Here is a 10548-nt window from a genome sequence, read left to right as displayed (position 1 = left end):
GGGGGAGAAGCTACATTTTTCTGCTTCTCAAAATCAGATTCTTATCACGCCCAGCTATGCCTTATAAAAAGGACTAAGCGGTCGCTGCAAAAATAATCCGGTTCAAGAGTTTGGAATCGAATCCCACAGGAACTAACCTATTTGCTACAACCTTTAGTATTTTATTGAGCTAACTTAGTGAGATTAAAATTCGTTATTTTAGGAACTTACATTTCTTTCTTTAGTATTTGTTCAATAACGAAAAATACATTATTTATGTAATTTTTAAAATTTATATATTCATTGATACGTACAGCACGCGCGTAAAAGCGCCTACTAAGACTAGTCTAAAACCAATATACAATTGCTTAGCTTATAGGGAAAGGGTTGTTGTCTCGAAAAGTTATTCTAGTTCTAGTGAATATGAATGGTGAATTTTAGCAGTCATCTATGGTGAAATTTGCAGGAGGGATTCAGCTCAACTTCAAGTGACAGAAATGGAGAACATCAAGAGCAAAAAAAAGGAATTGGAGTCTGTCAGACAGCCATTAGACCATCCCAACACCCATGGTTAGGGGGCTGAGAACGATCATCTACGGCACCATAACCCGAGGGCCGTGGGAGCTGTTAATCACGCTCTGGTCCAATGGCCATGTCTCATCAACCAGACTTGGTTTCCTGTCTCCTTAGAACTCAAGGATACAGTGGTACGAGCCTATAGAACAGATCCTGTTCAAGTAAGGTCATGAACTTCATCTTCGTCATCTGTGCTTGTAAATGCCTTTTCTGTGCTTTATATTGCCGATGAGGGACAGAAAGAGTGTCGTTCTGCAGTGCAAGAAGTGGAATTGAGTCAGCTTTCATATGCGAAGATTAACAGGTTTGCTTTTACAACTATCATGAAATGAAAGCAGGCCGTTTGATGTTAACAATTTGTATAGGGTTATGGAACATTGGAAGATTTCAGAAATTCCACAAGACGGGAAATTGACGAAAGTAGGTGTTAAATGGGTTTGTTTGATGATTTTGCTTTTTAATTTTATTTTATTTTAAGCTGGAAGTTTGCTATGACGAAGATCAGAAACCTAGCCAGTTGTTGTCCTTTTGATCTCTCCAATCAACTAGAACTATAAAACATTTGTAATTTTTTCTATGCCAGGACTATTTGAGGCCAAATAAGAAGGAAAAAAGTAAAAGGAGAAAAAATTATAAATACGAAAAAAGTTATAACAAAGAAAAAATATTGGGTTGCCTCCCAAGAAGCGCTTGATTTAACGTCACGGCACAACGAATTACAACAAAATCATGGGTTGCCTCCCAGGAAGCGCCTGATTTAACGTCGAGGCACGACGCATGCTTTCATGATTGCACTTCGCTCAATTATTGGGGCTCTTCCAAAGACATCACAAATTTCTCCCATTTTTCTTCCACCATTCCAAGGTAGTGTTTCAGCCTTTGCCCATTCACTTTAAACCTATTCGTTCCATCTTTGGACTTAATTTCTACTGCTCCAGTTGAGAACACTTGCACAACTCTAAATGGTCCTAACCATCTAGATTTCATCTTACCCGTAAACAATCTTAATCTCGAGTTGTATAACAACACTAGATCTCCGGTTTTGAAGTTCCGATCTAGAATATGCTTATCATGCATCATCTTCATCCTTTCTTTGTACAATCTTGCATTCTCGAATGTATGGAACCGGAATTCCTTGAGTTCATATAGCTTTGTGACTCTACTTGTGCCTGCAGTTTCCATATCCAAGTTCAACTACCGCAGTGCCCATAAGGCTTTATGCTCAAGCTCCACCGAAAGTTGGCATACTTTTCCAAACACCAACTTGTATGGAGACATACCAATTGGAGTTTTAAATATTGTGCGGTACGCCCATAATGCATCATCCAACTTCTTTGCCCAATCAGTCCTCGTCGCATTCACTGTTTTGGTCATGACACTTTTGATTTTCCTGTTGGACACTTCCACTTGCCCGCTCTTTTGTGGGTGGTAAGGTGTGGCAACCTTATGGAGAACTCCATACTTTTCTAACAGCCTTGCGAATGCTCTATTGCAAAAATGGGTTCCACCATCACTGATTATAGCTCTCGGAGTGCCAAAACGTGTGAAAATGTTTTTCTTTAGAAAGCATGTCACTCCTTTGGCATCATTTGTTAGAAGAGACACAACTTCAACCCATTTGGAGACATAGTCAACTGCTACCATTATGTACTTGTTACCATACGAGCTGACAAATGGTCCCATAAAATCAATCCCCCACATGTCAAATACTTCCACCTCTTGAATTGTAGTCATCGGCATCTCGTGACGGCGAGATATGTTGCCTGTCCTTTGGCACTCATCACAAATTTTCACCCAAGCATGGGCATCCTTGAATAAAGTCGGCCAATACAAACCCGACTCCAACACCTTTGCCGTTGTCCGAATTCCTCCAAAGTGCCCACCATATGGTGAAGCATGGCAAGCCTGCAAAACTGAAGATTGATCTTTCTTGGGGATTCACCTCCGGATCATGTTATCTATACATATTTTAAAAAGTAAAGGTTCATCCCAGTAATAAGACCGACAATCGCGAAAGAACTTTTTCTTTTGAATCGAAGAGAGTTCATAAGGTACAATACCACTTGCCAAATTATTAGCAATATCAGCATACCATGGCATCTCCTCCATTACCGCTGCTAGTAATTGTTCATCCGGGAATGTCTCAGTTATATCTTCAACCTTTACTTTCTTTTTAGCTCCCTCCAACCTTGAAAGGTGGTCTTCCACTTGGTTATATGTCCCTTTCCTATCGCGGATCTCCAAATCGAATTCTTATAGCAACAGAACCCAACGTATCAAGTGTGGCTTTGACTCCTTATTTTCTATCAAGTACCTTAAGTGATGCATGGTCAGTATAAACAATCACTTTTGAACCAATCAAATAAGACCTGAATTTGTCGAATGCAAACACCACAACCAACATCTCTTTCTCAGTCATGATATAATTGAGTTGTGCACCGCTTAGTGTTCTGCTTGTATAGTAAATTGGTGCACCAGTTTGTCCTTTCACTGCCCTAGGGCTGCTCCTATAGCATAATCACTTGCGTCACACATGAGCTCGAACGGCTGCTCCCAGTTGGGTGCAACGATGATTGGTGCAGTCACCAGTCTCTTCTTCAGCTCCTCAAATGCCAACCTGAAATCATCAGATAATACAAAGGGATGATCCTTTTCAAGGAGTTTACATAAGGGGTTAGCAATTTTAGATAAATATTTTATAAATCGCCTGTAGAATCCGGCGTGCCCAAGCAAACTTCTCACTGCTTTGACCGAAGTGAATGGTGGCAACTTCTCAATCACGTCAACCTTAGCATGGTCAACCTCAATGCCTTTACTGGACACTCGATGCCCCAACACTATACCTTCTTGTACCATAAAATGGCACTTCTCCCAGTTCAGCATTAAATTTGTCTCCACACACTTTTTTAACACTCTTCTTAAATTGTGAAGACAGTCTTCGAATGAATCCCCCACCACTAAGAAATCATCCATAAAGACTTCCATAATATCCTCCACCATATCAGTGAAAATGTCTAACATACACCTCTAAAATGTAGTCGGTGCATTGCACAGGCCAAACGACATTCTCCGAAAGGAAAAAATGCCATACGTACAAGTAAAGGATGTTTTCTCTCTATATTCAAGGGCTATTGAGATCTGATTGTACCCCGAATATCCATTCAAAAAGTAGAAATGAGACTGCCCAGCCAACCTATCCAACATTTGATCAATGAATGGCAAGGGAAAATGATCTTTCCGGGTGGCTGAGTTCAGTTTTCTATAATCCATGCAAATTCTCCAACCCGTGATTGTACGAGTCGAGATCAACTCGTTATTCTCATTTTTCACGACCGTCATTCCGCCCTTCTTTGGCACACACAGAACTGGGCTAACCCAGTTACTGTCAGAGATGGGGGAAATGATACCCGCATCTAACCACTTGATCACTTCTTTCTTCACCACTTCTTTCATGTTCGGGTTCAGCCTTCTTTGATGTTTTCTTGAAGGTTTGTGCCCTTATTCCAAGAGAATCTTGTGCATGCAAAAGGCCGGGTTGATACCTTTTATATCTGCCATGGTCCAACCAATAGCAGTCTTACATTCCTGTAACACCTGTAGGAATAATTCTACCTGCACAGCTAACAAACCGGATGAGATAATAACAGGTAAAGTAGAGTTAGGCCCTAAGAAAGTGTACCTGAGGTGACCAGGAAGCGGTTTCGGGTCCAACTGTGGTGGCTCCTCTATTGATGGCTTTGCATATGGTGTTGCCCTTTTATTCTAAGTGTAGTGGCTCGAACTGGGGTTCTCTTTGCCAGAACCCTTGACCTTCGAGAGCCATGACCCACTCTGCCAACTCTTCACCATCCACATCTTCCAAATTCATCAAGCACGCTTTTAATGGATCTCTGACATTAAGGGTCTCATCCTCCTCTTGTAGTATTACATCCACCGCCTCCACTAATGAACAATTTGCAAATTTTCTGGGCCTCCTCATAGATTGTTGAACATTGAATATTATTTCCTCATTATTCAACCTCATTTTTAACTCTCCAGTCTCACAGTGGATCAATACTCTCCCAGTGGCTAAGAACGGCCTCCCTAAAATTATTGGTATTTCTTCGTCAACTTGACAGTCAAGAATAACGAAGTCGGCAGGAAATACAAACTTCCCCACCTAGACAAGCACATCATCCAAATTTATGTCGTCCTTTTGACTGTGCGATCAGCCAGTTGCAACAACATTGAGGTCGGTCTAGCTCTGCCAATACCTAATTTTGTGTAGATTGCCAAAGGCATCAAGTTGATACTGGCTCCTAAGTCACACAATGCTTTAGCAAAAGCATAACTTCCAATTGTGCATGGGATAGTGAAACTACCGGGATCAGACAATTTTTGAGTCATGGGTCTTGTCACTACAGCGCTGCAAGTTTGAGTTAGAGTTACAGTAGACAGGTCTTGGAAGTCAAATTTTCGAGACATCAGATCCTTCATCATTTTTGCATAGCCTGGCATTTCCCTCAAAGCATTTATCAGCGGAATATTCAATTGAATTTGTCTAAGCATTTCCATGAATTTCCTGTATTGATCATCTCTCTTTTGCTTTGCCAACCTTTGAGGGAATGGTGCAGGAGTTAACTTCTGCCCACTGCTTGGTGTCTTTTCTTTATTAGGAGCCTTTTCCACCACCTGTTCTGGAGTTGTTCAAATTCCTTCTCCTTGCCTTTGTCTACTTGTGCCTGTTCAATTACAACTTTTGTGAGCTCATTTGACTCGTCGGTCTCTAATGTCACTGGAGTAATTGGCACTGCGTCTCTCCTAGATTGAGAAACTTCTTGCTCTCTATCTAAATCCCTTCCATTCCTGAGACTTACTGCCATTAGCTGATTTGGGTTCTGCTCCTTTGGATTGATGTTTGTGTCTGCATGCAACGTTCCTTGTGGGCGATTGTTCAAGGCCATAGATAACTGGCTTAATTGAGTTTCGATGCCTTTAATAGCCGAATCATGTGATGCTAACTTTTCTTGCATCTTTCCATTTGTCCCAATGAGTTGTTGCAGCATGCCCTTTATTTCTATCATATTACTGTCCTGCTGTTGATGAGGCGGTTGGTAAGCCAACTGTTGTTGGTATTGCTGATTGTAGCCATGCTGCCTTTGATAAGGCACAACTTGGCCTTGTGGTCGTGTTCCCCCTGGAATGGTATTGTATTGTTGCTGGGTTGTTCTGTACTACTGATTTTGAGGTCCTCATTGTTGTCCACCTTGCCTCTGACCCCCAAAATTATTGACGTAATTCATGTTTTTTCTGAAGCCCTAGTTATCATTCTTTCCACTCTACGAGCAAACATATGACTCATTTATGTAGGGAGGCCTATGGTTATCATTCTTTCCACTCTACGAGCAAACATATGACTCATTTATGTAGGGAGTGCATAGGCCTCCATTTGTCGTATCAACAATGTGCACCTGTTTCATCAATATCACACCAAAGCTTCGTTATCTCTAATCCTGCTTTTAAATTCAAGTAATTAATCTCTTAACTTACTCGAAAGTAGCATTGTTCAACAACAATCTAATCAAGTATTCTTTCTCAAGCAACACTAGACAACTAGACACGATTAATCAATGGCCCTTTCAATTAATCACAAGAAACACATAGTTGAATAATTATAGAGTAAAAACGGCTCAATTATATCAAAACGTAATCAAGACTTCATCCAACAATTAGTTCCATCAACCCTAGATGACGAGTTTAGCTACTCATACTACTATGCAAGATTACAATATAAAAAGTCATAACCAACAATGAGATTAAGAAGAAGAAGATGAAAAACTCGTAGGAGAATTCTCCGTCTTGCTCCTTTTGTGTTCTAATGGTAAAGGTGATTCTTCTGTAAATGCTTGTTCGGAAGATTGGTTAAAGATTGCAAAGCTGCAAGGTGACAATAATGCTCTAGATTAAAGAAGATGTACTTCTGGAGGCACAAGGGTTGCCTTGGTAGATGATCTGCAAAACAAAAACCAAGGTCTAATGAAACATATATATATAGATAGGTCAGGTTTGCTTTTAGTCCATCAGTTTTGTGATATGAATAGGAGCATACTCTCTTCTTAGCCGCCTCTATCAAGATTTTCATGTAAGCATACATCTTGACTCTTTCTGCAGCAAGAGGACAATACAATGCACAGACAAGCGGTTGCAAAATTGAAAAACTAACAAAACCTGACGATGAGCTTGAGAAAGCTTTATTGGCTGGTGGAGCTGCAGCAAATGCTGTACAGGAATACCTAAGAAAAGTTCAAGAATAAATATACGTGGCTATCAAATCTCTAACTCTACTTTATTGATAGCGTCTTATTTGTTTTCTTTTTGTTATCCGTGTATGTAAATTTCAAATCTATTTGCAAATGTGAGGTCTAACCAGAACAGACAAAATAAGTAAAACGAGTAAACTTCTTAAAGAAGAATGTCCTTTCTGAACTTTTTAAGCTTTTTCTATATCTGCACCCCTGGTAATTGAAAAGTCGGAAGAAACTATGAATTCCATAATATCATGTGAACATATATTATGTATGGAGCAATTAGAATATGTACATCCAGGAACTAATATCCTTCTCTATGTTCTTGTAGGGAGAGATGTAGTACCTTAAAAGATAAAGTGGCGATTGCAGAGCATGCTGCAAAGGCAACTCGAGACGTCTACCAATCTTATTTCTTTCACTGTGTCTGAAGGTCGAAGATTTCAATCTGGATTATCCTGGTCCAGTGGCACTAGAAAAAGGTTATTGTTTAAAGCAAAGTTTGCCATGAGAAGGATCAAGCTTTGAGGGAAAAGCTGAAGCTATTAAGGTTTCATGCTCTCTTTTCTCAGACATTTTGACCAGGTGAAATTCCACAAGACACACTACATCCCTCTTTCATTTTCTACCTTTCACCCCTCTAATTATTTTTGTATGAAATACATTGGTGCTTGAAAATAAAGTTGAAACATTTAACGAGGCAATTGAAATCAAGGCCGAAAAAGGCGCTAGAGAAGTTGCAGCAATTGAAAGGAGATCTCTGCAATCCCCAATGGAATGGAGCATGATCAAAGGGTAGTGCGAAACTGTGCTAGGAAGGAGCTGTAAATGGTCATGCACTTTCAATGAGGTGAAGCTTTTGCATGACCCTGTTCTATTAAATTGTTCTTCATAAAATGGACCAAATTTAAGCTTGTGAGCTGTATACATCAGTGTGAAAGTGAGAGCCTCAAACCTTATGGATTGGTTGAGCTTAGGCTTTGGCCTGGTGCCTTTTTAGTGGTCAAATTTTGAAGGCTCATAATCTTGGTGAGCTTATATCATCTAGTACTATCTAGAACATTTATAAGGGTGAAGTTGATAACATCTTTCGACACTTCTTATTGGGCTTGTAGTTCCCCTGTACATGCATTGTTAACGCTTTGCTGAAGGGGAGAATGCATCTAAAAACAGTTCTGCAACATCTTGTTTGGTAATGAGGGAAAGGATGGTTTAGGAAAGGAGGAAAATGATCGGAAAACTGTGACATTTTCCCTAGCCTCATGTTCATTAATTAAGTGTGCCCCCGGAGAAAAATGTTTTCATACTACAGTCAGACTTCTCTATAACAATATTCCTATATAATAACACTTCACTATAAAAGCTAAGCTTTTCCGGAACCAATTTTTATGTTATGTTATAATATATGTTGTCTATAACAGCATTTCAATATAACATCTAAAAATATTCGGAACAAACAAGACTGTTATAGAGATGTTTGACTGTATTTAAACCAAGCAAAGGAGTGAGAACACTTTGAACTCTCTTTGTTCTCTTCTTAGTTTCAAGAGAAGGTTAGAATACTTTTATTACCACAGTTGTACTTCTGCTTATGAGAAAGAAAAAAAACTCATAGTGTCATAATTCATTAGATGCGCATGTATTGATCAAGGAATGGTTTTCACAAGAAAAAGCAAAGGCAGACTTGTTTTTGCACAAAAGACAAGCTTCTAAGTCAAGAAATACAATGTCCAACTGCAAAAGGGCACTATTTCTTCTTAGTGAAAAGGTACCTGTACTGGAATGTGCTTCTTCAATATGCCACTCCAGTTTTTCTTGGCCAACTCTACAAATTTTCAAGAAACTTAGGTGATATTAGTTTCATTTCTCTGTATGTTTGTACAAATTCATTCTGATATTTTGATTGAGGAAAACTGTTCTTAAACATGCTGCAGTCATTTGAGTCTGCGACCGTGTCTTAGGCTTAACTTTTGTTGGGAGAGGTGAAGTTTGGAAATGAGTCTTCCTACTTAGTGAATCACCAAAGGCAATGAACAAAATGGCAGGACAAAAGCTTTAACAAACTAAAATGATTATCAGTCTACTCTTTGATAATCATGTGACGAGGATGTATAGGCTGCTGGTTGAAACCATTTTGCAACTCGTGCTACTATTTATATATTGGCTTCTCTTTTCCATAATCAAATGCATTATCTGCTCAACTAGGTGATTTTAGTATCATATAGATCAAATCTAATTTTGGTTATCAATTTGGGTGTCTGTTAAGTAATTTTAGTTTATTGTTAGATATTGTCTGCAATGCCATGTCAATTCTCATCGTTCAAAAATCGTAAAATCTTGAGGATCATATATTAGCTCTTTATTTCTATGTCTATATTTCATATATTATGGTTTTATTCAGTTTAAGCATAAAATTGCATAATTAAACAATTACTCTTCAAAATAAAGCACTTTTATTATAATAATAATTATTATTATTGTTTTTGTATTAAAAAGAAATATAGTCTAATTTTTAATTTCAAAAGAATGGCAGCTTCATTGTGAGTGATTGCTCCCACATCGGCAGTTTGAAGGCAAAGGGGAGCGAAAGGCTTAGTATAAGAAATGGGCTGAGATCAACAAGACCCATGGCCTAGGTTGGTGACCTCCATTGCACTTTAGGAGGGGTGTCCGCCTAAGGTCGGCCCAAGTGGTAGTGGGGGCCTGCGTTCGCGCGGTCCCTATCCAATTCTAGCCCAATATTTTTCGGCCCATTATTTAGAACTTGTTACTTCATAAATATTATTATAATTTTTCGGCCCATTATGTTTCTGTAAATTGAGATAAGAATGCTTCATCTGCCGAGAGATTATGACGACTAACGATTTATATCAGCTATCAATCCATCACTTAGTGCTGATAATACAAATTTTAAGAGAATTGAGGTATTATTCCGTTATATAGACCGCATACTTTTATAGTAGAAAAATGAATGAAAATTATTTTAGATATTGAATAGTAAGTAGTTTCACTTTGTCTGGGAGTAAGGAGTATTTAATTTAACCTTACCACACTTGAGATGTGTAGGGATTATGAGTAAATACAACTCAGCAATTTGATAAAATTCTTAAATTGCAAGAAGCATGTTGAGACAGTAAAATACTTAATTATTTTTCACTTCTCTTGAGAAAATATAATAATTAAGAGGTTTATTTGACTATTTTACCCTTATTTATATCTTATTGGTATTTAAATCATCATAATATTACAGCACAATTTAAGTATTAGTAGTCTTCAAGAACAATTAGTACTAAGGGTAAAATAGAAAATGACAATTAAGTTTGTCTAGAACTTCTAAAATGACAAATAATTTGAGATAATTATGTTTTAGAAATTATGAACAGAGAGAGCATATAATTAACAATAACTGAGTAGTTAGCACTTTCCTTAATTTTTTTAAGACTTTGACATAAATTTAATGCGGAAGAAAGTTGAACATACGAGCGGTGGTGGAACCAGAACTTATATAAGGGGAATAAAAAAATATTACATCAATTTAAACTTGTGATCTAAACCAAAATTTGAATCATCATTGTCATTTTATTAAAATCTTTCCTAATGTTAAAGAATTTTAATAATCTATATATAACCAAAAATCAATTTTGTTATATTTGTATATTATACAACAACAATATACCCAGTATTATCCCACACCACGGGGTCTAGAAAG

General features: G+C 38.1%; 1 long non-coding RNA gene and 1 other non-coding gene across 2 annotated transcripts; one reads left to right on the top strand and one right to left on the bottom strand.

Annotated features, from left to right (window-relative positions):
* The first annotated feature begins 402 nt into the window (after nt 1–402).
* On the top strand, nt 403–7591 carry LOC138906365 (uncharacterized). The gene is made up of 3 exons (XR_011413633.1): nt 403–975; nt 6706–7424; nt 7523–7591. It is a non-coding gene; the product is annotated as an uncharacterized lncRNA (long non-coding RNA).
* On the bottom strand, nt 511–726 carry LOC117274941 (small nucleolar RNA U3). The gene has a single exon (XR_004505102.2). It is a non-coding gene; the product is annotated as a small nucleolar RNA U3 (small nucleolar RNA).
* Nucleotides 7592–10548: the final 2957 nt, after the last annotated feature.

The sequence above is a fragment of the Nicotiana tomentosiformis genome, chromosome 2, assembly GCF_000390325.3.
Source record: "Nicotiana tomentosiformis chromosome 2, ASM39032v3, whole genome shotgun sequence".
Classification (NCBI taxonomy): domain Eukaryota; kingdom Viridiplantae; phylum Streptophyta; class Magnoliopsida; order Solanales; family Solanaceae; genus Nicotiana; species Nicotiana tomentosiformis.
Note: the sequence above shows the minus strand (reverse complement) of the source record. Positions and strands in the feature narration are given on the sequence as shown.